Source organism: Mustela nigripes, chromosome 15 (assembly GCF_022355385.1).
Source record: "Mustela nigripes isolate SB6536 chromosome 15, MUSNIG.SB6536, whole genome shotgun sequence".
In the NCBI taxonomy this organism is placed as follows: Eukaryota; Metazoa; Chordata; class Mammalia; order Carnivora; family Mustelidae; genus Mustela; species Mustela nigripes.
In genome coordinates this window covers 31,930,368-31,955,756 of record NC_081571.1, presented here as the reverse complement: position 1 = coordinate 31,955,756, position 25,389 = coordinate 31,930,368, and the positions used below count along the sequence as shown (strand labels likewise).

At 49.0% G+C, this 25,389-nt stretch overlaps 1 long non-coding RNA gene across 1 annotated transcript in view; it reads left to right on the top strand.

Moving 5' to 3' along the window:
- Positions 1 to 672: 672 nt before the first annotated feature.
- LOC132002875 (uncharacterized) overlaps positions 673 to 25,389 on the top strand; it is a 32,284-nt gene continuing 7,567 nt past the window's right edge. Inside the window, exons 1-2 of the long non-coding RNA XR_009400048.1 lie at positions 673 to 817; positions 11,753 to 11,924. This is a non-coding gene — a long non-coding RNA (uncharacterized LOC132002875). The remainder of the gene's footprint in view (positions 818 to 11,752; positions 11,925 to 25,389) is intronic.

The following is a 25,389-nucleotide window of genomic DNA, read 5'->3' as shown; positions in this document are numbered from 1 at the left end:
TCCCCAAGCTATGGATCTTTCTCCAGAAAAGTTTATTGTTAGTTTATTTATTTTGTCATTCTGAGATGCGGTGTGAATGGAAAGGGAAAACATCCCAGTTTTCATGCAATTGGAAGTAAATACCAGAGAAAGGTCAGTGCTTTTGCACAAAGTAAAGTAAACATAAGGAGCATAAACATACTCTGCAAAGTAAACATAAGGAGCATAAAAGCATTTCAAGAGTTCTATGGGCCCAGTGCCACTGGCTTATAGACTGTGGAGTGTCACATCAGCCTCACACCCACCAACCCCCTGAGCTTTAACATCTGCAAGACAGCGTCCTGTCCTATCTCCTGGTCAACAGCTGGGTTGCTTGAAGGAGAGCAGCAAATAAGGAGGCTTCTGTGCCCTGTGCAGTGATGAGAGCAGGCAGGTCAGTGTCCTGGGGTCTGGGTTCTTAGCATCCCTTTTCTGTCCCCTGGGGCCATCACAGGTGCCTAGCAGTGAGGATCCCTGTGTTCTGCACCTTCCCCCTCCCTTCTGTCCCCTGTCCTCTCTCTGGTCATGGTCCGGTTGGGGGAAGGGCAGGGTAACAGGAGCCAGGGACTCCTGCCGTGTCCCCTACCTCCCTGGGCGGTGGAGCTGGGACTCTCGGGTCAGCAGGTGTGGGAGCAGGAAGGACAGGCAGGGAGCAGCTGGCAGCGGACAAAACCACCAAGTTACAGCGAGTCCTGGCCAGTGTGTGGATAGCAGAATGGCAGGGGCGAGTCCAGTGACAGACACGTATACATGTTCTGCAGGGGTTCCGCCGGGAGCAGGTGTCCGAGGAGAGTGACAGGTGGGTAAGGCATAGCCTTCCTTATCAGGGGACGTTGGTGAGCTTGGCAAGTTAGTTCATTTCTCTGGGCTTCCGTTTTGTCCACAAAAGGATGGCTATGTCCTTGGCGGGTTTGGGCTTCCCACTGAAATGAGGGAGTTAAGGTGATGGTGGGCGGGGGCTCTGGGTGGCTGCTCTTGCGACATGGTGCAGACCCAGCTCTGGGGCGGAGGCGCCAGCGTGGCCTGGGTCTAGAAGGCAGGGCTAAGGTCAGCGCTGGGCCTCGGGGGTGGGGCCAGCATGATGCTAGTCACCTGCCCCCCTCTTCCCCACAGGACCAGACTGGAACCGGGCCTCCTACAGAGGTGGTGAGACTGGTTCCACAAGGTGGCCAAGGGAAGGAAGGGACGTTGTTAAATACTTTGGGGGAGGGGAAATGTCTCATGATACAGCCCCCCCCCCAAGAGTTTTAAAACCGGGAACCTACCAGTGGCTTTCAGAGTCCTACATTTGGAAGCCTTTTTCAGCTTTGCTGCTTGTCCTAACTCACCTTCCCCCTTTCCTGAGTAATTAACATCCTTAGGAATTATAGATGCCAAAGCCTTTTCAGTTTTATTTATTTGTTTTTAAAGGGTTTATTTATTTATTTGTCAGGGAGAGAGAGAACACAAGCAGGGGGAGCAGCAGGGAGAGGGAGAAACAGACTCCCCGCTGAACAAGGAGCCTGATCTGGGCTCAATCCCAGCACCCTGGGATCACGACCTGAGCCCAAGGCAGATGGTTACCGACTGAGCCACCCAGGGGCCCCTGCCATTTCAGTTTTAAAATTCTCTAAATTCCTGCTTCCTCTGGAGAGCATTGGTCTTAGGCTTGGGCTGGGACGGCGGGCTTGGGAGCAGCCCGGCCACAGGGGGGGAATGCTGCAGGAGCACGTTGTGGGAATGTGACAGGGCCTGACACTATTTTGTTTCTCTTTTTAAAAAAGAACCTTAAAAATAAAAGACCCTTTTTATTTTGGGATGACTGTAGATTTATAGGGAAGTTGCAAAGATGGTCCAGACAGTTTCCATCGCCCCTTCACCCAGCTTCCGTTAATGTTAACGCCTTACATACACCCCGCAGTACCTTCGTCAGAGCTGGGAAAGGAACACCGGGACCATACAATTCGCCATCTGCACACTTCATTCAGTTTGTGCCTGTTTTTTTTTTTTTCTTTTTCTTTTTTAAAATGATTTCATTTATTTGACACAGAAGAGAGAGAGAGACCGAGAGTAGGAATATAAGAAGGGGGAGTGGGAGAGTGAGAAGTGGGCTTCCCACTGAGCAGGGGGCCCGAGGTAGGACTTGATACCAGGACCCTGGGATCATGACCTGAGCAGAAGGCAGATGCCTACCTGACAACGCCACCCAGGCAGACCCTACCTGTGTTCCTACCATGTCTTCTTTTTGTTCCGGGACCCAGTTTGGAGCACCACATTACACTGAGCTTGTCCTTTTTCCTTCCTTCTCTCTCACCCCCAGTTCATGTGTGTGTGTACCTCCTATTCTCCTCCCTTATGGTAGGTGAGGGGGACAGCGAAGTGAGTGCGGGAGTCCTCTCTATTGGGCACAAGTCACTGTGATGCCTTTTGTGAGTTGAGCCGTGGCTTCGAGGAAGAGAAGCCCACAGTGCGGCCAGATGGGGACCTTGGGGACCTAATGGCCCATCACGAGCAGGGAGAGGAGCCTGGAGCCCGGCAGGCTGAGAGAGCTACTGTGTGCATCCGGGGAATAATAAGACAGGACGGAGAAAACCCAGGAAGCTTAAGGAGCCACTTTCTGAGGACAGTAGCCCCAGGACTCCCATCTCAGCCATGGTTGCAGGTGGAGTGTGCTAGGGAAGAGGCAGAACGCATCAGCCCTGCTTCCTGGGACCCTGGTGGTTTGATCAGGTGCCACAGTGTCAGGCAAGACAGCGAGCCAGGTTAGGGAGAGCTGGAGAACCGAGGTGGCTTGGCAGGACTGCTGCTCAGAGAGGGTGACTGAGACAAGCTGACCAGCCCTTCCCGTGCATAGACGAAGGATACATGCTAGGTGAACACAGCACAGGCTCTATGAGCTCCAGAGCTGTGTGGAAGAATGGAGAGAGACACCTCTGGGTTTCTGTGAAGCCCGTGGAGCAGACGCTTCTGGACACCTGCCCAGCATGGCTTGATTCCCCTCCTCCTTGCGGATTTAGTTGAGGTTTCCACTCCCTGCCTAAAGGTCTAAAAGGTAAATGCTTCAAGAAGGCTGGCTTCTGGGGCGCCTGGGTGGCTCAGTGGGTTAGGCCGCTGCCTTCGGCTCAGGTCATGATCTCAGGGTCCTGGGATCGAGTCCCGCATCGGGCTCTCTGCTCAGCAGGGAGCCTGCTTCCTCCTCTCTCTCTCTGCCTGCCTCTCTGCCTACTTGTAATCTCTCTCTGTCAAATAAATAAATAAATAAATAAATAAATAAATAAATAAAAAAAGAAGGCTGGCTTCTGGATTCTTGGTCTAAACCCATCAAAGTGCTCCCATGCTGCTGGCCAGGGATTGGGTTAAGTGGGGGCATGTGGTACAATTCTGGCCAACAAGATAGATGGGCGGGGAAGTCCTCTAAATTAAGGTTGTGGATGTTCAGAAAAAGCTTTCCTCACTGTCACAGAGACTCCAAGGTGAAAGAGCTTTCTTTCCTGAATCTTGGCAATGGTGTGCCTTGGATGCAACATCTAGAACTTTGGCAGCCATCTTGTGACTGAGAGCAGTGAGCCTACAAGAGTGGACTGATGGGTGGATTCAGTTGGTATAGCATGCAACTCTTGATCTCAGGGTCTTGAGTTCGAGCCTCATGTTGGGTGTAGAGCTCACTTCAAACCAACCAACCAACCAACCAACCAACAAACAAACAGACTGATAGGAAGAACCAAGGTCCTCCATAACATCTCTGAGTCACCAAACCAACCCAGCTTGGTTGGGGCCATCTGCCTTTGGCCTTCCCCTTGTCTGTAAGCCAGGTGAGTTGGATTTTTATATTATCTGCTGTCACTGAATCACCCATACTAGGAGATCTATGACCTGGTGAGGCAACTCTTAGCTCTCTCTCCTGCTCCTATGAATCCTTATCCTAAATCTCTGTATTTGTTTCCTATTGTTGTTACAATAATTCCACCAAGTAGAGTGGCTTAAACCAAAACAAAAGTATTTTCTTACCTTTTCTGGAGGTCCGAAGTTTAAAATCAAGGTTTTGCCAGGGCTGTATTCTTTATGGAAGTTTCTGGAGGATCTAGTTCCTTGCCCTTTCAACTATGTGAGGCCCCTGTATCCCTTCACTTGTGGTCCCAGCGTCCCATCACTCTGACTTTTGTCTCCCTCCTGTAAGGATCTTTGTGATTTAGTTGGGCCCAGATATCCAGGATAGTCACGCCATCCCAGGATCCTTAGCTTAATCACATCTTCAGAATCTCTTTTGCCATGTAAGGTGGCATGTTCTCAGGTTCTGCATATTAGGCCATGGACATCTTTGGGAGGGTGTTTTTCAGCCTAACGCTCTCTTTCACCAAAGGAGATCCTTGCACCTTCTCCTGGTTCTACATATGATGGTGGTTCCTGTGATGTCACCTTCAGGGCATGGCTTGCACAGACACCACCCAACCTGACATGGTTTACATGATATTTCCCACCACCAACTAGGGAAACTCTACTCAAATATAGCGTCTGCTCTTGGTGGGAGGGGAGAGCTTGGGTCAGAGAGAGACAGGAATTGTGGATACAAAATAAACTTTAGTTACTTCAAAGTGAGGAGAAATAAGGACCTTGTGTGTTCTCAAGCTAAAAAAGATGTTGTTAGAGGTCTACCAGATGCTGGTAGAGGCTCAGATTTTCCTTACAAACTCACTGCCCCCCCCCTTAACGATTTATGTATTTATTGGACAGAGAGAGAGATCGATCTCAAGTCGGGAGAGAAGCAGGCAGAGAGAGAGAGGGGGGGATGCAGGTTCCCTGCTGAGCAGAGAGTCTGAAGTGGGGCTCCATCCCAGGACCCCGAGATCATGATCTGAGCCAAAGGCAGAGGCTTAACCCACTGAGCCACCCAGGTGCCTCCCAAACTCCCTGCTTTTGAGGACCCTCATAGACATCAGAGTCTCAGAAACTCTGAGGTCAGAGTGCATGGGCATCTCATAGGGAGTATGAACATCATAGTTGGACTCTGGCACCAAAGGGCCACCAATCTGTTTCTCATCCATTTTGCACATTTGGCTAGGTTTGTGGTGGGGAGAATTCGGAAGAACTGCAGGGTCAGCTCTGGAGAGCTTTCCAGCCATTCTTCTCCTTTATGCCACATGCTGGGCTTTTGGCCGGGCCAAGGGGCACCATGTATGAATCCCAAGTGTATTTTCCACATTGCAGCCCAGAACATGCCTTTGCTGTCTGCCTTTGCAACACGTCTGGAGCAAAGGTCATCTTTGACTGTAAAATGAAGGGTTGGGAACAGTCTCAAAGATTTACAGCTTTCAAATGCCATGGCTTGTGGTTGGGAAAGGGACTTGGAAGAGAAATTTTTGGAGCCAGAAACAATGAGGCCAGAGCATTTTCAGGCCTCTTATGCTTAGCTCAACCCTTAGGAAGGATGCGAAAGGAGGATGGGTGAAGTTGGCCTCAGGCAACACCTCTCACAGCCTGGGGAGGGTGGTATCTTCTAGCCTCATGGTTGACTCCACTTCCCCAGCTCTACCCTCTGGCTAGCCTCCTGTAGCTCTGTGGGTGGGAAGATGCACCAGGTTTGGTGTAGACCAGTCCCATTAAGAGAAGCAGATCAATGACCCAGGAGATGACAGATTTAATTTGGAGAACAAGCCACTTCTTAGAGGGCAAAGCTACAACATCCTTTTGTGGGTCTTGATTCTAGTGATCATACCTTTGCCTTGGTGAATCTTCAGGGAACTATGCACTTCCAAAAAAGGCTTTATTTACTGGCTGAAAGAGGAAGAACAGAAGGGAGGAAATGGGAGCCTTTATCCACCAAAAGGCGAGCACAGTGGACGATGTCATCAATGGCTGATGTGGACGGATCTCCGGAACTGGCCGCAGCGGCCCTTAGCTGGCGAGGTTCTGCTACACTGAAGTCCTTCTTGTCTTCTCTAGGTCTCACTCTGCCCAGCTGGCTTCTGAAATCTTTGTGCTTTCCCACTCCAGAGCACGTTGTGGTACATCAATGGATAAGGCATGTGGTAAAATAATTCTTTGGAGAAGAGAATGTTGACCTGGCAATCTTGTGCTCATGGGAGCAGAACAAGCACGGTGTCTCTTGCTGTCTATGCTGAGCGCCTCCAAGCCCCACGGTCAATGTGAACTTCCCTCAGAGACGACACATATAATCAGTGCAGGGAGGGCGTCAGGTTTTCAGACACAGTCATATATGAGGGAAAAGTCCCACAATGAGGACACTCAGTGGATTGAGGAGGTGGCTCTCATGCATGGTTTTGGCATTTGTCAATGTCATGGTTAGAAATCCATTGTGGTCTGTTCGGTTGCTTTGGGTTCTGTGCCAAGTGTGGTTGGGGAGACCTCTGAGGGTCCAGATCTGCAGAATCTGATTCATCCGACTCCAGACCAGGGTGATGACAGACATAGTCTGATTTCAGGCAGGGAATAGCAAACCCGTGTTAATAAGAGACAATCCTTCTAGATGCTTCTGGAAGCATTTCAGCTTTGTGCTCTTCCCTTATCTCCTTTCCCACACTCAGCAGCAAAACAGCTAGAAAACCACAGGCTCCAAAGAGTCTCTGGAGAAGGGGTGGTGGTGGTGGTGGTTAGAGCTTGTTTTCTAGAAAGCCAAGATAAAGTGGGGGAGCAGGCATCCCATCCACATGGGGGACATTTCGCTTCCATGATGGTTAGAAAGGTGGCCAGTGACTTGAGATCAGGGGAGATGAAAATGGAGGTATCAGGTATAGTACTGAGGGATATCCTTAAGAATGTGACCACAGGGAGGCCATTCTGTCCACACTGTCCATTGGCTGATACTTGACATACCCTTGAGAGGCAGAATTTGGGAAGATGGCGTAAAGGAATTTCCTCTTCAGCCAAGAAAAGGCAAAGTCCTCTTTCAGTCAGGGATCATAGTTGCAATCAAAAGCAACTGACCCTGGGTGATTACACAGGGGCAGAACTTATTAACAAGATACCGAGCAACTCACAGCATCTCCAGGAGCTCTGGGAGCCTGGTTTGGAAGCCACACCCCGGGTATAACACTCCAACTCCTGCCATAGGACCTGGATGGTGAAGAAACACTTGCTCTGCTGTAGGGCCCACTGCCAACACCCCAACACTAGACCCTGGGTGCTGGCTGGTAACAGAGTCCTTGCTGCCTCTAGAAACTAGAGGTCCTGCCCCCCATGACCACCACTACCCCTTGCCAGAATAAATTCTGAGCTCTTCCAGGTTCTCCTTGTAGGTGACAGAGCCCAGGCCACTTCCCTGTATACCTGTCAGGGAGCTGGAAAACCCAGTGTCTGGCCCCTTAGCTTTTCATAGTGAAATGTGGGCTTTGCCTCACATGTGGGAGAGGGGGAGGGCACAAGCACAGAGGAAGGTGCAGAACCTTAGTGACCAAACAGATGACAGTTGTCCCCTTTAAGGCTTGAAATGATAGGAGCTGACTGCAGGTATTTCTGGTGCTACTGTACTTGTTCACCTTGTGTTGATTCTGGGAACCACTATATTCTGGCTTCTTTCACTGACACTGTTCTCGTGATGGTCTCCCGTGATCACCATCTTGCTAAATTCCGTGGTCATATCTCTGTCCACATCTTGAACAACCTCTTAGCAACATTTGCCAGTTAGTCACTCCTTGAAACACTGGCTTCTCATGATTTCCATGACACCTCAGCCCACTGGTTCCCCTCCACCACCTCCTTCTCTGCCATCTTGGCTGGCTCTGCTTGCTCTACCTGATCTTTGAACATCAGTGTTCCCTAGACATGGTCCTGGCCCCTTCTCTTTATCTTTGATGTCTCTCCTCCATTACTCATCAGTTCTCAGGACTTCATTTTTTTAAAGAAGATTCTATTTATTTATTTGAGTGAGAGAGAGAAAGCCTGAGCAGGGGGAAGGGCAGAGGGAGAAGCAATTCTTCACTGAGTAGGCAGCCCAACAAATAGGCTCCCCAAAATATGGAGCCTATTTTTGTTAAATAGAACACTCCTCATTTTGAGTTTGTCTGATGTTTTCTCATGATTAGGGTCAGGTTTCTTATGCTCCTCTGGAATACTACCTGGGTTAGGTTGTGTTGTTCTCAGAGGATCACATCTGGAAGCACACTGTCCCTCACGGGTGATGTTAATTTTGATCACCTTGTCAAGGTGCTGTCTTATTTCTCCACTATGCAATTTCTCTCTTTTTTTTTCTTTTCCTCATAACTAACACATGGTCTGTGGGGAGACACTTTAAAACCATTCAAGCATCCTGTTGCTCATCAAAACTCACCTCAGACTTAATATCCATTGCTGATTCTTGTCTGATCCATCCATTACTAGAATGGTTGGAAAATGATGTATTTCTAATTCTAGCACTATCTACACATTGACCTCTCAACCCTTGACATGCTACTATAAGTAAGAGCCCTCTATTTTCCCCATCCGTCCCTTCCTTCTTCTCCACCTTCCTCTCTTTTTAAAAATTTATAAGCTTATTTCTTTATTTAAGTAATCTCTACACCTAACATGGGGCTCAGACTCATGACCCCAAGATCAAGATCCCATGCTTTTCCAACTGAGCCAGCCAGTCACCCCTCCTACCCTCCCTCCATATTAACTTACGATTGGAATGGACTTCTCAAATTTTCAATGGATTATCACTCATTAATGCCCTTCATTATTTACATGCTCAGATTATATTTTTGACATCTTCACTCAGCTGTCTCGCAGAAAGTTCAAACTCAACATGTCCAAAATGGAACTCTTAATTTCCCACCACAGATGAACGAACCCCCCACTTCATCTTCGTCTTCTCGTCCTAGGCAATGTCACCATCCTCTCCCCATTTGTTCAAGCCAGAAACCTAGATGTCACCCTCTGATCTTCTCTGGTCCTCAGCCTGTACACCACCTAATTCATACGCAAGTTCTGTTGGGTCTAGCCCCAAAAGTACATCTTGAGTCCTCCTCCTGTCTCCATTTCTACCCCATGGCTCCCATTTTCACATCTTCATTGTACACCGGAAGCATGGCGATATCTCTCCCTGTCTCCAAGTACTTCCCACTCACTAGCCAGTGTGACTGTTTAAAAAAAATTTGTAATCAGATCATGTGTTTCCCCTACTTCAAACCCTCCAACGGCTTTTCATTGCATCTAGAATAAACTACAGCCTTTGGCACAGCCTCCGGAAGTCTGCAGCCTCTTTGACTGCATCTCCACTACTCCCCCTACCCTGTCCCCATCCCTGTCTCTCTCCCTTATATCCTCTGCCCTGCCGGTGTTGCAAGGGGACATGCAAACACCTACATCCCGGGTACATGACTGACTTCTGCCAGCCAGCCTCGCCACATGACCCTCCCCAGAGCACTTGCTTAACAGGAACCTAGATTCTGGGGAGAGTTTTCCACTGGATGGTCTCACTATTGAGCAATTGCTGCTGTTCAAGGGGTCGTCCTCCCAGCCCTTGGATTTGAACATGGTTTGTGGAGATGACTCATTTGTGGCTTCATGTTCAAGAAAGCAATGGTTTATGGTTTGGTTTCGTTTGTCAAGGAAAGTGGGAGATTATGAGAAATAGGAAAAAGTTCTCACTGAAATCAATGAAGGACAGCAGGCTGAGGCCCCTCCCTGAACCTCTCTTCTCAGCTTGGAGGAGGGGCTCCCCCAGCAGCCACAGGTCCACGCAGTGCCTCTCAGGTCTCCCCAGGTGCCTGGGAAGGAGCTGAAGACTAGCGACAGTGCCGGTACCTTGACACCTTTTCTGGACCCTGCAGACTTACAGTTTTTATAGGTATGGACCTTGGTTGATATGTTGGACTTTGGTGTTTGGTTCCATCTCTGGACTGTTGCTTTTTGGAGATGCTGGGAAACTCTCTCCTAATCTCACTGGTCTAACAAATAAAACCAAAGGGAGACCTTCTCCTCTGGGTTCAAATGGGACTTCTGTTCAATTCTCACTTGACCCTGCACTACCCAGTCCTGCTTATCTCCTGTGCTCCAGCCTCCCTGCCTGTGTAACACCCCCCAGAGACTTGACCTCCCCTCCGAAATGTGACTCCCTGCCCAAACTCCTGTGCTCTTAAGGTGCTGGCCATGAACACCTGGCAGCCCCACCTTGTCTCTTCTCGAAGCACCTGGTTGGAACCTGTCCTTTCCAGTCAGCAGACCCTGACTCTGGATCCCTGGGGCTCTGCCTTGGCAAGACTGAGGTAGTGGGAGGGCAGAAATCCAGGCATGCAGTGTTTGCCTCTCCCTAAGCCAGACTTAAACTCTTAGGAGAACTAGACTTTGCTCCTAAAGAACAGGGCAGTGCTGTGCAAACAGACCAGAGGGTCTCCTGGGTCTCCACCGTGGGCTTCACAGCTTTTGAGTATCACCCACAGCTGACCACAGCTGACACCCCTGGGCTTCTGGAAGCAGCGGGTTGTTTTGGGGGGAGGAGTCTTTGTGCATTTCTGAGGCTGTCCCCTGAGCTCTGCCACTGACCAACCCTGTGCCCTTGGCCAAGTTACTTTGCCCTTTCTGTCGTGTTGGGATGGTACGAGTCCTCTGACCTGGAATCGGGAGGCTAAGCAAGCCCCTCAACTACCAGTTCTTCATGGTTAGTGGTTGTTACTGTTGGTGCGACCACTGACTCCTCCCATTTGTAATTATTTCTTTACTTTCTGTCTTCCCCAGTAGCTCTTCGCTCTGTATCTGCCCCATCCTTCCTCTCTGACCCCAGAGACTGACTGTCAATACATATTGTTTGATGAATGAATGAAGGACGGAATGAATGAACTTGTCATGACAGTTAAATGAGGTGCTGGGAAAGCTCTAGGCGCAGAGAGGCTCTTCATCTGGGAGGTGGATGCGCCCTCAGCAGCTCGGCGGGGGCAGGCCCAGCTCTGAGCATCGGGTGCACAGTGGGAGAGCCCAGGTGCTGCTGCGGGAAGGTTTCCAGGTGCTTCTCACACCAGGTGGTACCACCCCGGCAGGCGGCTTCTCACTTCTGACCTGTGTGTGAAGTTTTGGCCCCACTCTACATGTGGCCTCCTGGGTCTCCTCAGAGGAGGAGGAGAACTGGCTGCACCATCTTGCTGGCACCTCACATCCTCTCAGGGGCCTGGGTCTGAGCTGTGGGTGATGGCTGCCGCCGGTCCCCAGAGCAAAGGCCATCTCTTTCCCGTCAGTGTGAACTCTCACATTTACATTGTTGCCAAGTTGGAAAATACAATAACATAAACTCCCCTCCCCTGTGAGGCCCTGAGGAGAGAAGAGAAAAAAGCCCAGCCCCGTCCAGGAAACAAAGTCCTCTCTGTTGGAAGACATGGGCTTCTGTTCAAGTCCCCAGGGTCCCCGTGGCGGCAATGGATTGAGCTGGGCCCAGCACGTGGGGTTTACTGTGTGGTCTGCGGCAGCCCCCCAAGGCCTTGTTTCTCACCATGGGAGAGGGGCAGCTCCCAGCCTCGCTGAGGCACCCGTCAAGGGGCTGATCCCTCCAGGACTGTGGGATCCCAGGGGCCTGAATGCCTCTCCTGTCCCCGGGGGTCAGTGCCTTCCACCCCTGGCCCTGGGAGCCCTGATCAAGGGCACATCATGTCCCTTGCCAGACTGAAGCCCAGTGTGTGCCCAGAGTCCCTCTCCTTCAGAACAGTCTTCCTTTTCACCGCCCTGCTCAGGAAGCAGAAAAGGTTAAAATTTCCATCTTCTGCCTTAATTCCTGCTGTGACTCAGTCTCTGACAGGAGTCCTTTTTTTTTTTTTTTTTTTCCACCTTCCAGGGCGGAGTCTGAGCTGGAGGCTCAAGGCAGAGAAGCAGACAACATGGAGCATTCTGGATGTGCCTCTGGAGAGGGCCGTTTTGCCACCTCCACCCCAGTGCCGCCATGGGGACAGGCAGCCGTGGGACCAGGGCCAGAGGGAGGCTCAATCTCACACAGATCTGAGAGGCAGGTGAGCATGAAGTCTTCTCCATCCTGGCCTCTCTGCCTCCCCTCAAAGCCACAGATACTCACCTTCCTTTGCTCTATTTCGGCCTCAGCCCTGCCTGTTATCAGCTCACTACCTCAGCTCATTACCTGAGGACATTTTCCCCAGCAGGGTGCTCAGGTGAGCTTTTCCAGCTGGTGGCAGTTGGGTGCTGACCCTGAAGTGGCCGAGCAGGGGGCCTCGGGGTTACAAGGCCCTCGAGGTTTGGGGCAACAACGTGTGTGCTGAGCTAACTACAGAGCGTCTGGGATGCCATGGTGAGTGTTTCTGTGGTGACTCAGGCCAGCCTGCCCGCGGCCTGAAGATCTGTTAACTTGGGAACCTTCTCTGGTGCCAGTGTCCCTTCAAATAAGACAGGTTAACTTTCCGGTGGTAGAGTAGCGAGCGAAATCGTAACTGGAGTCGTCCGTGGAAGTGAAGTGAGACAAACGTCTGACCCGTAGCTCCAGGAAATGCTAAAATTTTCAGCCGGGTGTAAATCGTTCCACAGCTATTACAGTTTTTGCTGAAGAGGGAGCATCCGGAAGGGTGTTTTGCCGCATTTAGGAATGCAAAGAAAGAAAAATAAAACAAGAAGGTGATTGGAAACTCTAGTCAAGGCTTATAGAATCAAGACCCAAGTTCTCAGAGTACACAGGAAAAATGTCATGATATGCTGACTTATTCCTATCCCTAACCCCAGAGATGGTCTCTTCTTGTTTTTGTAATGGTAAAAGTAAATATTGGAGAAACAAACAAACAAAAAATTTACGCAGAATCCTGTGACTTAACATGCCACGATTATTTGCTTTGGATGGCTTGGTTTTAATTTACTTGAGCCGTTTCTGGTTTAAATATCACTTACATATTTGAAATCTAAATAACGGTTATGATTGCCAAACAACTGGCAAGTTTGATCAAAACCCTTACAGCAGACAGACCGGAGGCTTCTCAAGAGAATTTCCCCAGTTATTCACTCCTCTCTCATGTATCTAACAGTAAATTGATGAATCTTTGAGAAGGGATTTAAGATGAATTAGAGGAATAAAGATACCAATGAACAAACTGACTACCCACTATTGTATAGGTCAGAGGCTCTCAAATTCAGGGCAGGTTTTTAAAAAAGGTTTTATTTATTTATTTTATTTATTTATTTGAGAGGGAGAGAGAGCATAAGTGGAGGGAGGGGCAGAGGGAGAGGGAGAAGCAGGCTCATAGAGCAGGGAGCCGATGCAGGTCTCCATCCCAGGACCCTGGGATTATGACCCCAGCCGAAGGCAGATGCTTAACTAACTGAGCCACCCAGGTGCCCCTTGAAGGCAGTTTTGTTTCCCAGGGAACCTTTGGCACTGCCTGCAGCCATCTTGCCTGACCCACCCAGGAGAAAGGCTGCTGCCAGCCCTCCGCGGGTAGAGGCTAGGCATGCGGGTCAGCGTGCTCCCGTGCTCAGACTACTCTTCCTGGAGCCCCTGCAACAGAGAATTATCTGGTTTAAAATTCAGTAGTGCCAAGGTTAAGCATCTGTGGCATAGACACTATGAGAGATTTTAAAAAGCACGAGGCATAATTAGCATTTTTTAGACATTCAGAGCTAAATCATTTTTTAAAAAATGCTGCGTGATGGAAACAGACTGTCTCTTCCACATGTCTTGTTCTGGCTCATGTTTCAGATTTATGGAGAGGACAGGAGTCCTGGCCCGCTCCTGAGTAAGGCATTGTGGGTAAGAATGAAGCGGCAGAGCCAGCGGCTGAGGCGATGGGTGTGACTGGTCTTGGGGGGCTGTTCCCAGGATCTGCACTCTCCTCAGGGTGCCAGTGAACGACTGGACCCGTTTTTACCTTTAGGGGGTCCACAGCTCTGAACCCACCTAGGAGGGCCAGGGCCCTGAGCTGCAGCTCCGATGGAAGAAGAGGAGAAGAGGGGTGTGGCTGCTTCCGAGTCCAGTCAGCTCTGGGGAGTCTTCTGTTTGTCTGTGGTTCTCCTGCTGTCCTCCGGCTCCCGGGCTGCCCGTGTTCCATCTGGCACCCAGAACCGGAGCTTACCCCCTGGGGCCATCCCAGCACTCTGTCCTCTCTCTGCCACATTCCACAGGTGGGCCTTACTTTCGGGGAGGCCTTCCTGGGCCGGGTGTGACCCAGATTAGACTCCTTGAAACCTATGCGCTGTGCATGGCACTGTGGTTGGGAAGGGTAGTCCTAGCTTCTAGAGATGAAACAATATGAGGTCTGTGATGTGGATGAGAATAATCTGCAGGTGGGCACTGGGGAGAGCTGGTGAAGTGACAGAAAATGAGATTTGCTGTGAGCCCTGGGGGATGGTCCATGCGGGTTTACTGTGCATATCTCTCAGCTTTTGTATATGTTTGGAATTTTCCGTAAAATATCTCTAAGCCATGCTTGACCCTCAGAGCTGGGCAGGGCATGGGGTGAGTGCCAAGTCTGTGGAGGGACGGAATGAAGGGACCTCCTACTTCTCTTTCAGAGTGTTATTTGATTTCATTTCGACTGCAGGCCTGGGTGTGGAATGAGAGTTTTTAATGCCGCGTCCTGTTGATGTGGAAGATTAGGACTCCTGTCCAGTGGGTGTGTTTGGGGGGCAGTGCGGGTGGAATGGGAGAAGAGGGAGGGTGGAGGAGGGGTCTGTCAGGCCATGATGATGGGGCTGGAGTCCACCCCTTGGAGCTGCCCTAGAGGCGGGAGGGTCTGGAGGAATGGAGGAGGACATGTTGGCCTTCGGGGTTACGAGGATGGGACCTAGAAGCGCCCCCCGGGGAAGAGAGAGTGAGCAGATGGTGACTCAGGATCAGGATCACAGATGACTCCTGTGATTTAAACTTGCCTACAGTAACCAAGAAACAGGCAGCCCCGGTCTCAGTATCTCAGTACTTGATGTCCCATCCCCTAGGGTCACCTGCATTTACGCTTCATGTAGAACGGGTGCAGATTTGATTGGAGGGTCTGTCTGTCTTCCTCTCTCTTTTTAAAGATGTTACTTATTTATTTGAGAGAGAGAGAGAGCACGAGAGCATATGAACAGGGGAGAGGGGCAGAGGGAGAGAGAGAAGCAGACTCCTTGCTCAGCAGGGAGCTGGACGTTGGATTTCATCCCTTCGATCCCAGGACCCTGAGATCATGACCTGAGCTGAAGGTGGATATTTAACCAACTGGGCCTCCCAGGTCCCCATGGGCTTATCCCTTTGATGGGGAAGTAGGGCATTACTTAAGAACAGCACAGGGCAGGGGTGGGGTGTGCCTGGGTGGCTCAGTGGGTTAAGTCTCTGCCTTTGGCTCAGGTCATGATCCCAGGGTCCTGGGATGGAGCCCCCCATCAGGTTCTCTGCTCAGCAGGGAGGCTGCTTCCCTTCCTCTCTCTCTGCCTGCCTCTCTGTCTACTTGTGATCTCTCTCTGTCAAATAAATAAATAAATAATCTTAAAAAAAAAAAGAAAAAAGAACAGCAGTGTGTGTGTGTGTGTGTGTGAGGGGGGTGCTTGGGTGGCGCAGTTGGGTAAGCATCTGACTCTTAGTTTCCACCCAGGTCATGATCTCAGGGTCCTGGGATTGAGCCCTGCGTTGTACTCTGTGCTCAGCCTGGAGTCTGCTTGAGATCCTCTCCTTTTCCCTCTGCCCCTCTTTCTCTTGCTGTCTCTCTCTCTAAAATAAATAAAATCTTAAAAAAAAAAAAAAAAAAAGAACAGCACTGGGGACTTTTTCAGTTATCTATGTCTCTGTAACCAATCTCCTCCAAACTTAGTGGCTTAAAACAGCAAGCATCTTCTTGCTTCAGTCTCCGTGGGGCAGTTCTTGGGCTGGTCTCCCATATGGCTGTAGTTGGGTGATGCTAGGGCTGATGCCACCCGGAGTCTCTGTGGGCCTGAGGACAGCTGGCCTCTCCTTGTCACCTCAAGGCATCTGCTTCCCATATGGCCTCTTCATGACGTCTCCACGGGGCCTCTCTGGCAGAGGAATGGGCTTTCTACATGGAGGTCCAGGTCTCCCCAAAGTGCCACTGCAGAAGCCTTTTCAGGGCTTAGCAAGGGACTGGCCCAGCTTCGTTTCTACCACCTTCTGATGCTTATGGAGTCTGGGGCCAACTCAGGCTCCAGCGAAGGGAAATGAACTCCAGCTCCGGGCAAGGAAATGACAAAGAATGGCGGCCATCTTTAGTCCACCACAGGGAACCTATTTGGAGTCTGCTTGGAAGGACAGAGCTGCAGTCATATTATGTAGGGCCACCTTGTAAAGGGGGCAGTCCCAGCTTTCCTGTCCCTTGCTCCTTCCCCATTTTGTCTCTGACTTGGGCAGGCATGGGGATGATGCTTCTCTAGACCTCACATCATCATCTGTCAAAGGGTGTCACAATGATCTGTCTCTGGGGCCAGTCCTGGGCCAACCATTTCACTGTGTACTGGTCTTGAAAGTCATTCACCCAGCCTGACTCTGAAGCCTGATCTGTCCCTCCATTCTGGGGCCCTCCTCCACAAGGTCAGGCTTTGGCCACATCCTGGCCTATCCTAGCCTGTTTGGGCTGCTATAACAAAAATGCCATTGACTGGGAGCTTGGATGAAAATCACGTACTTCCCTTAGTTCTGGAGGCTGGCAAGTCCAAGCTCAAGGCCAGCAGAGCCTGTGTCTGGCAAGTTCCTGCCTTCCAGTTCACTGGTGTCTGTCATCTTGCTGTGTCCTCACATGGCAGGAGTAAAGGAGCTCTCTGGGATCTCTGGGATCTCTTTCTTTCTTTCTTTCTTTTTTTTTTTTTTTAAGATTTTATTTATTTATTTGACAGAGAGAAATTACATCTAGGCAGAGAGGCAGGCAGAGAGAGAGAGGAGGAAGCAGGCTCGCTGCTGAGCAGAGAGCCCGATGTGGGACTCGATCCCAGGACTCTGGGATCATGACCTGAGCTGAAGGCAGCGGCTTAACCCACTGAGCCACCCAGGTGCCCCTGGGATCTCTTTCTAAGGGCACCAATCACCCAATCACCTCCCAAAGGTCCTACCTCCAAATGCCATCACACTGGGGATAGCCTTTCAACATAGGAATTTTGGGGGAACAAAAACATTTAGCCTATTACCTGGTTCTCTCATTGTCCTCCTTCTGGACCCACAGAAAGAAGGTCTTTGGGGATGTGGGAATGAGACCCTGACTCAGCTGTAACTGCATCTTTCAAATTATGGGTCCAGTGGGCAGCTGAGGGGAGCCTGGGGGAGAGATGATAACAGAACGCCTTCACATGTTAGCATCTGCTTAATCTTCCCAAGAGCCTGAAGTTGAGAAGTTAGTATTGACCTTAAGAGTCTCCAAGTGGGGGGGGGGGGGGGCCTGGGTGGCTCAGTGGTTTGGGCTGCTGCCTTCGGCTCGGGTCATGATCCCAGGGTCCTGGGATAGAGCCCCGCATTGGGCTCCCTGCTCCGCAGGAAGCCTGCTTCCCTCTCTCTCTCTCTCTGCCTGCCTCTCTGCCTACTTGTGATCTCTGTCTGTCAAATAAATAAATAAAATCTTTAAAAAAAAAAAAAAGAGTCTCCAAGTGGTCATGGTGGAGTCAAGGGTCAAGGCCAGGTTGCCAGGCCACTGCACCCAATCTCCCCCCATAGCCCCAGTCACAGTCCCCATGGCCTGCCTTTGGGTGGGCGGGGAGGTGAGCGTAGAGGGCATCGGCCCTGCTGTCATGCCCAGACTCTTTCGGGATTCCCTTTCCTTAGTTACAAAGAGCCTTCTCTTTGGTTTGCTACCTGGGACAGATGTTCTCAATTTTCAAGGAGCAAATGTTTCTCGTTTCATTTTACCTTAATCAGATTACCTGGGTTCTGTCCACAAAGTGTCTGGGGAGCTGGATAAATGGCAGGGGGTCCCAGCCACCCGCAGATCTGGAGGGGAGAGTGTGTGCCATGAATGGCTTCTCTGTCTGCTGGCCGTGGACTGGCTGACCCAGGGGCTTCACCAGGGGAGCAGAGGGGAGCAGGTTGCTCCGGCTCCTGGGCCTGTAATTGAGATTTGACCTGTTTCCAAGTCCATATGCCTTGAAGGAATCCTTCATTCTCTCACTCTTCTGTGGTTCTTGGCCACCACCCCCATCTGTCCCAGTGCCTAGGTGGAAAATGAACACTCTAACACCGCGGGCTCAGGCCCACGCTCTCTCCCTTCTCTGCCACATTCCACACACAGTTGGGGTCTGCCGGGAGACACTCCCGGGTAGAGGGTGACTGAATAGTGGTTTTTTTTTTTTTTTTTTTTAAAGATTTTATTTGTTTATTTGACAGACAGATCACAGGTAGGCAGAGAGAGCAGAAGGGAAGCAGGCTCCCCGCTGAGCAGAGCCTGACTCGGGGCTGGATCCCAGGACACGGGGACCGTGACCTGAGCCAAAGGCAGAGACTTTAACGCACTGAGCCACCCAGGCGCCCCCTGGATAGTGTTTTTTAAAAAGTCTTTGAGGGGCGCCTGGGTGGCTCAGTGGGTTAAGCCGCTGCCTTCGGCTCAGGTCATGATCCCAGGGTCCTGGGATCGAGTCCCGCATCGGGCTCTCTGCTCAACAGGGAGCCTGCTTCCTCTCCTCTCTCTCTGCCTACTTGTGATCTCTCTCTGTCAAATAAATAAATAAAATCTTTAAAAAAAAAAAAAAAAAAAAAGTCTTTGAAATACACTCATATTCAAAGCAGGACTGGAGGTGGAGGCGTGGAGTGAGCTCAGGTAGACTTGCAATGCGTTCTTGGAGAGAGCCATTTGCTTTCAGTTCTGAGCAAAAGAAACCTCGGCAGCCCTTGTGTGGTTCCGCTGACTTTACAGGGACGGGGTGTTTCCGCGTCCGGCATCCTCATTTAGCCCCTTGCTAATCACAACTGGAATCAGCAAACACCAGGAGGTACCAAGCTCTTTTTGAGCTCTTTTTGATTCAAGGTCATGGCTCCCAACCTTGGCTGAATGTTAGAATCTTCTGGGAATCTGCAAAACACGGAAGCCAGACTCCCTCCCATAGAGATTCTGAGGAACTGGGTGCCAGCTGGATGAGGGCGCCCCACGTGATGCCGGCGTGCGGACGAGGTGGCAAGCTCCCACTCCAATGTCCTTGCCTTCTCCTTTGCCAGCCCTGCTTGAGCCTGTCCATGCCTCGGCTTGGGAGCTGCTCATGTGGGTGTCCATGGCATTGCCTCTCGTCAACCCCTGGGACCTGGTCAGACTCTGCGGGTTCCCAGTGTATTCACAGGGCGTGACCCGCAGAAAGAGGATCTTAGCTGGAGATGTCCAAAGTGCCTTCGGTCCACAACTGCGGAGAGTCAAAGGACACAACTTGCAGGTGTCTGTAGATGGCTAGGGAAGCCACCGCAGAAGGCCTGTCACAGTGCAGAAGGTCTCTGTGCTGTTAGTGGAGGAGGCCTTGGAGGTGGAAGGTGCAGGGGAAGGCTCACCCTTTCTTCTTTACCTGCTTGGCTTCCTCAACCCAGTAAATGGCAGCTTTATGCTTTCAGTTTCACGGGCCAAAGGCCTCGGACTCATCTTCGATTCCTGGCCTCCTCTCACATTCCACATCTAATCCATCAGCAAATCCCATTGGCTCCACCTTCAGAATATCTTCAGATTTTGACCACTCCTCACCAACTCCACTGCTCACCCAGGTCCCTGCACCAAGTTGCCATGGTGCAGCAAGCTCTTCACCTGGTCCCTCTGGTTTCTACCTGGACCGTCTATGGTCTATTCTCAATATGGCAGCCCAAGGGCTCCTTTCAAAATGCAGTTCAGAGTATGTCACTATTGTGCTCAGAATGCTCCATTGGCTTCCAGACTTACATCCTGTAACATCCAAAATTCTTTCCATGATCTGTAAGGCCCAGCATAGTGTGGGGCCCGATATCTCTTTGGCCTCATTGTCTGACACTCTCCCCTTGCTCACGCCAACCCAGACATACCCATCTCCTTGCTGTTCTTTTGGCTTGTGAAATCTGCTTCCACCTCAGGGCCTTTGTACATGCTATTCTCTCTGGCTGGAATGCTCTTATCTTTGATATTTGTGCAGCCCAGGTCCTTACTTCTTTCCAGTTTCTTCTCAGTTGTCGTCTTATCAGACTCAGGCTTCCCTGAGTACCTTATTTGAAATAATGCTCCCCAACCCAACCCTAACCTTCTTTTATTTGTATTCTCAGAGCTTATTACTACCTGCATATTTTCTGTTTATTTTTGGCCTTGCCACCAGATTGTAAGTTCCATAGAGCAAGTCCATTGTTGTAACCCAGACCAGGATATTGCCTGAAACAGCAGGTTCTTAGCAAATATTTGTTGGATGGGTGAATAAATGATGAGGTGAAGTGGTAGCAAAGAAGATTCTTGGGAAATCCTCCTCTCAGGAGGTCCTGTGACTAGGCTTTGAAGGGTGGAGGGGCGGGCAGGTGGTTGATGGTGTGGGAAGGTGTTTCCAGCCAAGGGGCGGATAGACACGGTCCATCCTGAGCTTTGCCAGACTTCGGGGCAGGACATGGATGGAGTATCTGGAGAGGAGGCTGGAGGAACCCTGGGTTGTCCAGGGGCTCAGTGCCTTGTTACCTAACTACGCTGCCGGGCTGCCATGATACGGGGATGATGGGAGTGTGCCCACTGGCCCGTATGGCCCGGAAAAGGCGCTGCACAAAGTCAAGGTTGACTGTCATTACTTAGCTGCTGTTCCTGGTTGATACAACAGACCACATAATCCCCAAGTTTAGTCTTCTTAGAATCATTCACGAACTACAAATGTCTCCCTCCCCAGGGCTGGCCTGAGGTGAAGGTGGGGGGCTGGGGTGGTTGGAGAAGAGCAGGGTTTTTCTGCCTCCTCCAAGTTGCTGTGGCACAAGTCATCTGGGGCTGTGTTTGGGCTTGGGACCCGTGACCAGAACTGGGTTAGACCCTTGGTTCCCTGGAGATGTGGCCTTTGGGGAATCAGCACCTCACCAGCCAGCAGAAATCAGACAGCTGAGGGAGCAGAGCCTGGGAAAAGTAAGCTCCAACACGGAGGTGGGAAGAAAGGAGGCGGTTTGGTTTAGGAGGAATGGAATGGAAGCCCAGATGGGGCTGGCCAGAGGGCTCCTTAGGTGTAAACTGAGTCATTAGAGGATTGCACTGTGTGTTTGAGAGCAAGGTTAGGGGAGCACCAGCACGTTCCCTGCCAGTTCCCCTTTCCCTGGTGATAATGACTTTATGGGATAACTACTAGCACCAGGCAGTTTTAGGAAAATTACACATTACCTTATTAATCATCCCCCACGAATGATGGAAAGATAATAATATAGTTGAGGAAATGGAGGTATGAGAAACTTCTCAAGGTGGGTAATGTGAATGAAAATGGTGGGGTCAGGACCTGAAAATCTTCCCCTCCATAAAACCAATGAGAATACTGGCAATCAATCAATCAATCAATCCAAACATACATACATACATACATAGGTCAGAATCAACTGTTTCAAAATTCTACGAAATAACCAAAGACTGCAAAAATCGAGAGCATATATTTAAGAAAAGTGGCAGAATCTTAGTAAGAATGGTGAGCTTCGTGGTGTGTTGACTTGCTCTATCACAGCTAGTAAACAAGTTTGGCGAGAGACAAGCTTAATATACAAAATTCAGTTATATTTCTTTTCTTTCCTTCCTTTTTTTTTTAAAAAGATAGATTTATTTATTTGACAGAGAGAGAGAGAAAGAGAGAGTGAGCACAATCAGGGGGAGCAGCAGAGGGAGAGGGAGAAGCAGGGAGCTGAGCAGGGAGCCCGATGTGGGACTCGATCCCAGGACCCTGGGATCACGACCTCAACCGAAGGCAGACACTTAACTGACTGAGCCATCCAGGCATCCTCATTTGTATTTCTATACCTGAGCAATGACCACTATGAAAAATGAAATGAGGAAAATAATCTCATGTACAAAAGCATTGAAAAGAACAAAATACTTAGAAATAAATACACACACACATACATACTTAGGAGCAAAAATGAAAGAAGTGCTAGCATTATACACCTGAAAACTATAAAATATTGTTGAGTGAAATTAAAGAGGTCCTCAAGAAATAGAAACCCGGGGCGCTGGGTGGCTCAGTGGGTTAAGCCTCTGCCTTCGGCTCCAGTCATGATCCCAGGGTCCTGGGATCGAGCCCCACATCTGGCTCTCTGCTCAGCAGGGAGCCTGCTTCTCCCCCTCTCTCTGTGCCTGCCTCTCTGCCTACTTTTGATCTCTGTCTGTCTAATAAATAAATAAAATCTTAAAAAAAAAATAGAAACTCATCTTGTGTTCACGGATTGGACAACTTGATATGGTTAGATGGCAATACTCCCCAAAGTGATCAGGAGAGTCAATGCAATCCCTATTAAAATCCCAGCTGGCTTTTTTTTTTTTTTTAAATGACAAGCTGATTCTAAAATTCATACGGAAACATAAAGGACCTAAGACAGCAAAAATAATCTTGAAAAAGAACAAAGTTGGAAGATTCATATTTTTCAAATTCAAAACTTACTGCAAAACTCTATCAGACAAGAGTTCATGGTAGTAACATAGGGATAATCATATAGATCATTAGAATAGAATTAATAGTCCGGGAATAAACCCATATGTTTACGGTCACTGACTTTTTGACAAGGATGCTAAGATGACTCAATTGAGAAAGAACTGTCTCTTCAACAAGTCGTGCTGGGAAAACTGGACATCCGATTGCAGATGAGATGTCATACCTTCATCTCACACTAAAATTACCTCAAACAGGATCAAAGGTGAGAGCTAAAACTGTTAAACTCTTAGAAGAAGATGAAAGCATAAATTTTCATGACTTTGGATTAGGCAATTTTTTTTTTAAAGATTTAAAAATCTTTATTATTTATTTACTTATTTATTTTTTTAAAGGATTATTTATTTATTTATTTATTTGACAGAGAGAGAAATCACAAGTAGGCAGAAGTAGGCAGAGAGGCAGGCAGAGAGATAGGGAGAAGCAGGCTCCCTGCCAGAGAGCCTGATGTGGGGCTCAATCCCAGGACCCTGGGATCATGACTGGAGTGGAAGATAGAGGATTAACCCACTGAGCCACCCAGGTGCCCCTAAATTTTTATTTTTAAATAATCTCCATACCCAACATGAGGTTTGAATTTATAACCTTGAGATCAAGAGTTGTGTGTCAGACCTGCTGAGCTAGCCAGGCAGCCCAGCAATTTTTTTTTTAGATATAACACCCAAGGCATGAGCAACCAAAGGAAAAACGGACATATTGGACTTCATTGAAATTAAAAACCTTTGTGCTTTGGAGGGCATTGGTTGAGAAAATGAAGGCAACCCCCAGAATGGGGGAAATAATTACCAATCATATATCTGATAGTGGTCTAATATCCAAAATCCATAAAGAATTCCTACAGCTCAGCAACGCACAGACAAATAGGCAATTTAAAAAAATGGGCAAAGGATTCAAATAGACATTTCTCCAAATAAGATATACAAATAGCTTATAAGCACATGAAAAGATGCTCAATATAATTAGTCATTAGGAAAATGCAAATCCTACCACAATGAGATGCCATTTTACATTCGCTAACATCGCTGTAACAAAAAAGATGGAAAATAGCAAGTGTGTGGAGCAGTTGGAGTCCTCATATTGCTGGTGATAATTTAATGGTCTAGCCATTTTGGAAAATAGTTGGCCCACTCCTCGAAAAGGTAAACACAGAGTTACAATATGACCTAGCAATTCCACTCCTAGAGAACTGAAAACATACGTCCCCTCAAAAGCTTGTATGTGAAAGAGCAGCATTATTCATATCAGACAAAAAGTGGAAACAGCCAAAATATCTGTCAGCTTATAAATGACAGTTTATAAAAACAGAATGCAGTGTGTTGCTACAACTAAATATTATTTGGCCATAAAAAAAAAGAGTGAAGTAGTGATCTATGGTATAAGGATGAATCCCGAAAATATGGTAAATGAAAGAAACAAAAAAAGGTCCCATGTTATATGAATCCATTTATATGAAATATCCAGCACAGACAAATCCATTGAGATGGAAAGTAGATTGAAGTTGCCAGACGTTGGGGAGCAGCAATTGGACAATGACTACTAGTGAGCATGAGATTTCTGCCCGGGGTGATGAGAATATTCTGGAATTAGATGGTGATGATATTTGGACAACTTTCTGAACATACTTCAAACCACTGAACCGTGTGCTTCTCAAAGGGTGAATTTTATGGTATATGAATTGTATTTCAAAAAAACAATGTTTAGAAAACTTCCTATGACAGAAGACTAGTTAGTATGAAAGTCATGATTTGAGTCCAGTGCCCAGTGAGCTTAAGGACATTTGTTGCCAAGTCCTTTGTACCTCGCTAAGCAGCATGTGGTCCCTTGGAGCTGACTTAGTTACCCATAGAAAAATGGTTTCTGTTGGGTGTCACTGTGTCTCCTGGGCACAGCTGTCTGGATGTCTGCTTGTCACCAGTGGCTGACCTGGACACAAATTTACATTCAATACCAGGCAGCATCCTTGCCCCTCCCACTACTAAGATTGTGTTACAGGGTCAAGCTTGGGTGTCTGATTTGCTCTTCTCTTGGGATGACATCTCCCCGTGGCTCCTCATCTCTTATGTAAACGGATTAGGGGTAAATCTACGCTCTCAGTCTAGCAGATGCGACGGAATTCCTGCTTAGGCTGAAGCTGGTACTAATCTCCTTTCCTTGAGGTATTTTATTTTATTTTTTAAATGATTTTATTTATTTATTTGACAGAGAGTGGGATAGCCAGAGAGGGAACACAAGCAGGGGGAGTGGGAGCAGGAGAAGCGGGCTCTCCACTGAGCGGGGAGCCCGATGTGGGGCTCCATCCCAGGACCCTGGGATCATGACCTGAGCCAAAGGCAGGCGTTTAACCCACTGAGCCACCCAGGCACCGCTCCTTGACACATTTTAAATAGGTAACATTTCTCCTCTTCAACCCATCCGCCACCTCATCCAGCCAGGCATCCAGACATCCAGTTTGAACAATCCATGTTGTGCGAGGCTCTTTGCAAAGCTACCCGCTGAAGCGGTTTTGTCTGGGTTTGGGAACATGGGCCAACTGATTTTTTTTTTTTTAAAGTCTTCTAGAGATTTAGGAGTTAGGGAGACAGAGTCTAAGGAGGGTTGTGTGTAGGGTTGAAGTCGTTGGCAGTCATGGTGATCAGCCAGGGGTCTCAGGCAGCCTCACAAAGGTAGAAATGATTCTGATCCTCCTGCTAATTTCTTTTTCTTTTCTTCTTTTTGTTCCATCCTTCCTTCCTTCCTGCCTTCCTCCCTTTCTCCCTTCCTGCCTTCCTTCCTTCTCTCTTTCCCTTCTCTTTCCTTTCCCACAGAGCAAGCCATTTTCAACAAAAGGGCTTGCAAATGTACAAGCTCCTCCCTGAGGCCTCCTTCTGCATGGCACAGACCTTTCATCACCAACCCAACTTGTAATCTTGGGTAAAAGAAGGTTCTCCACTC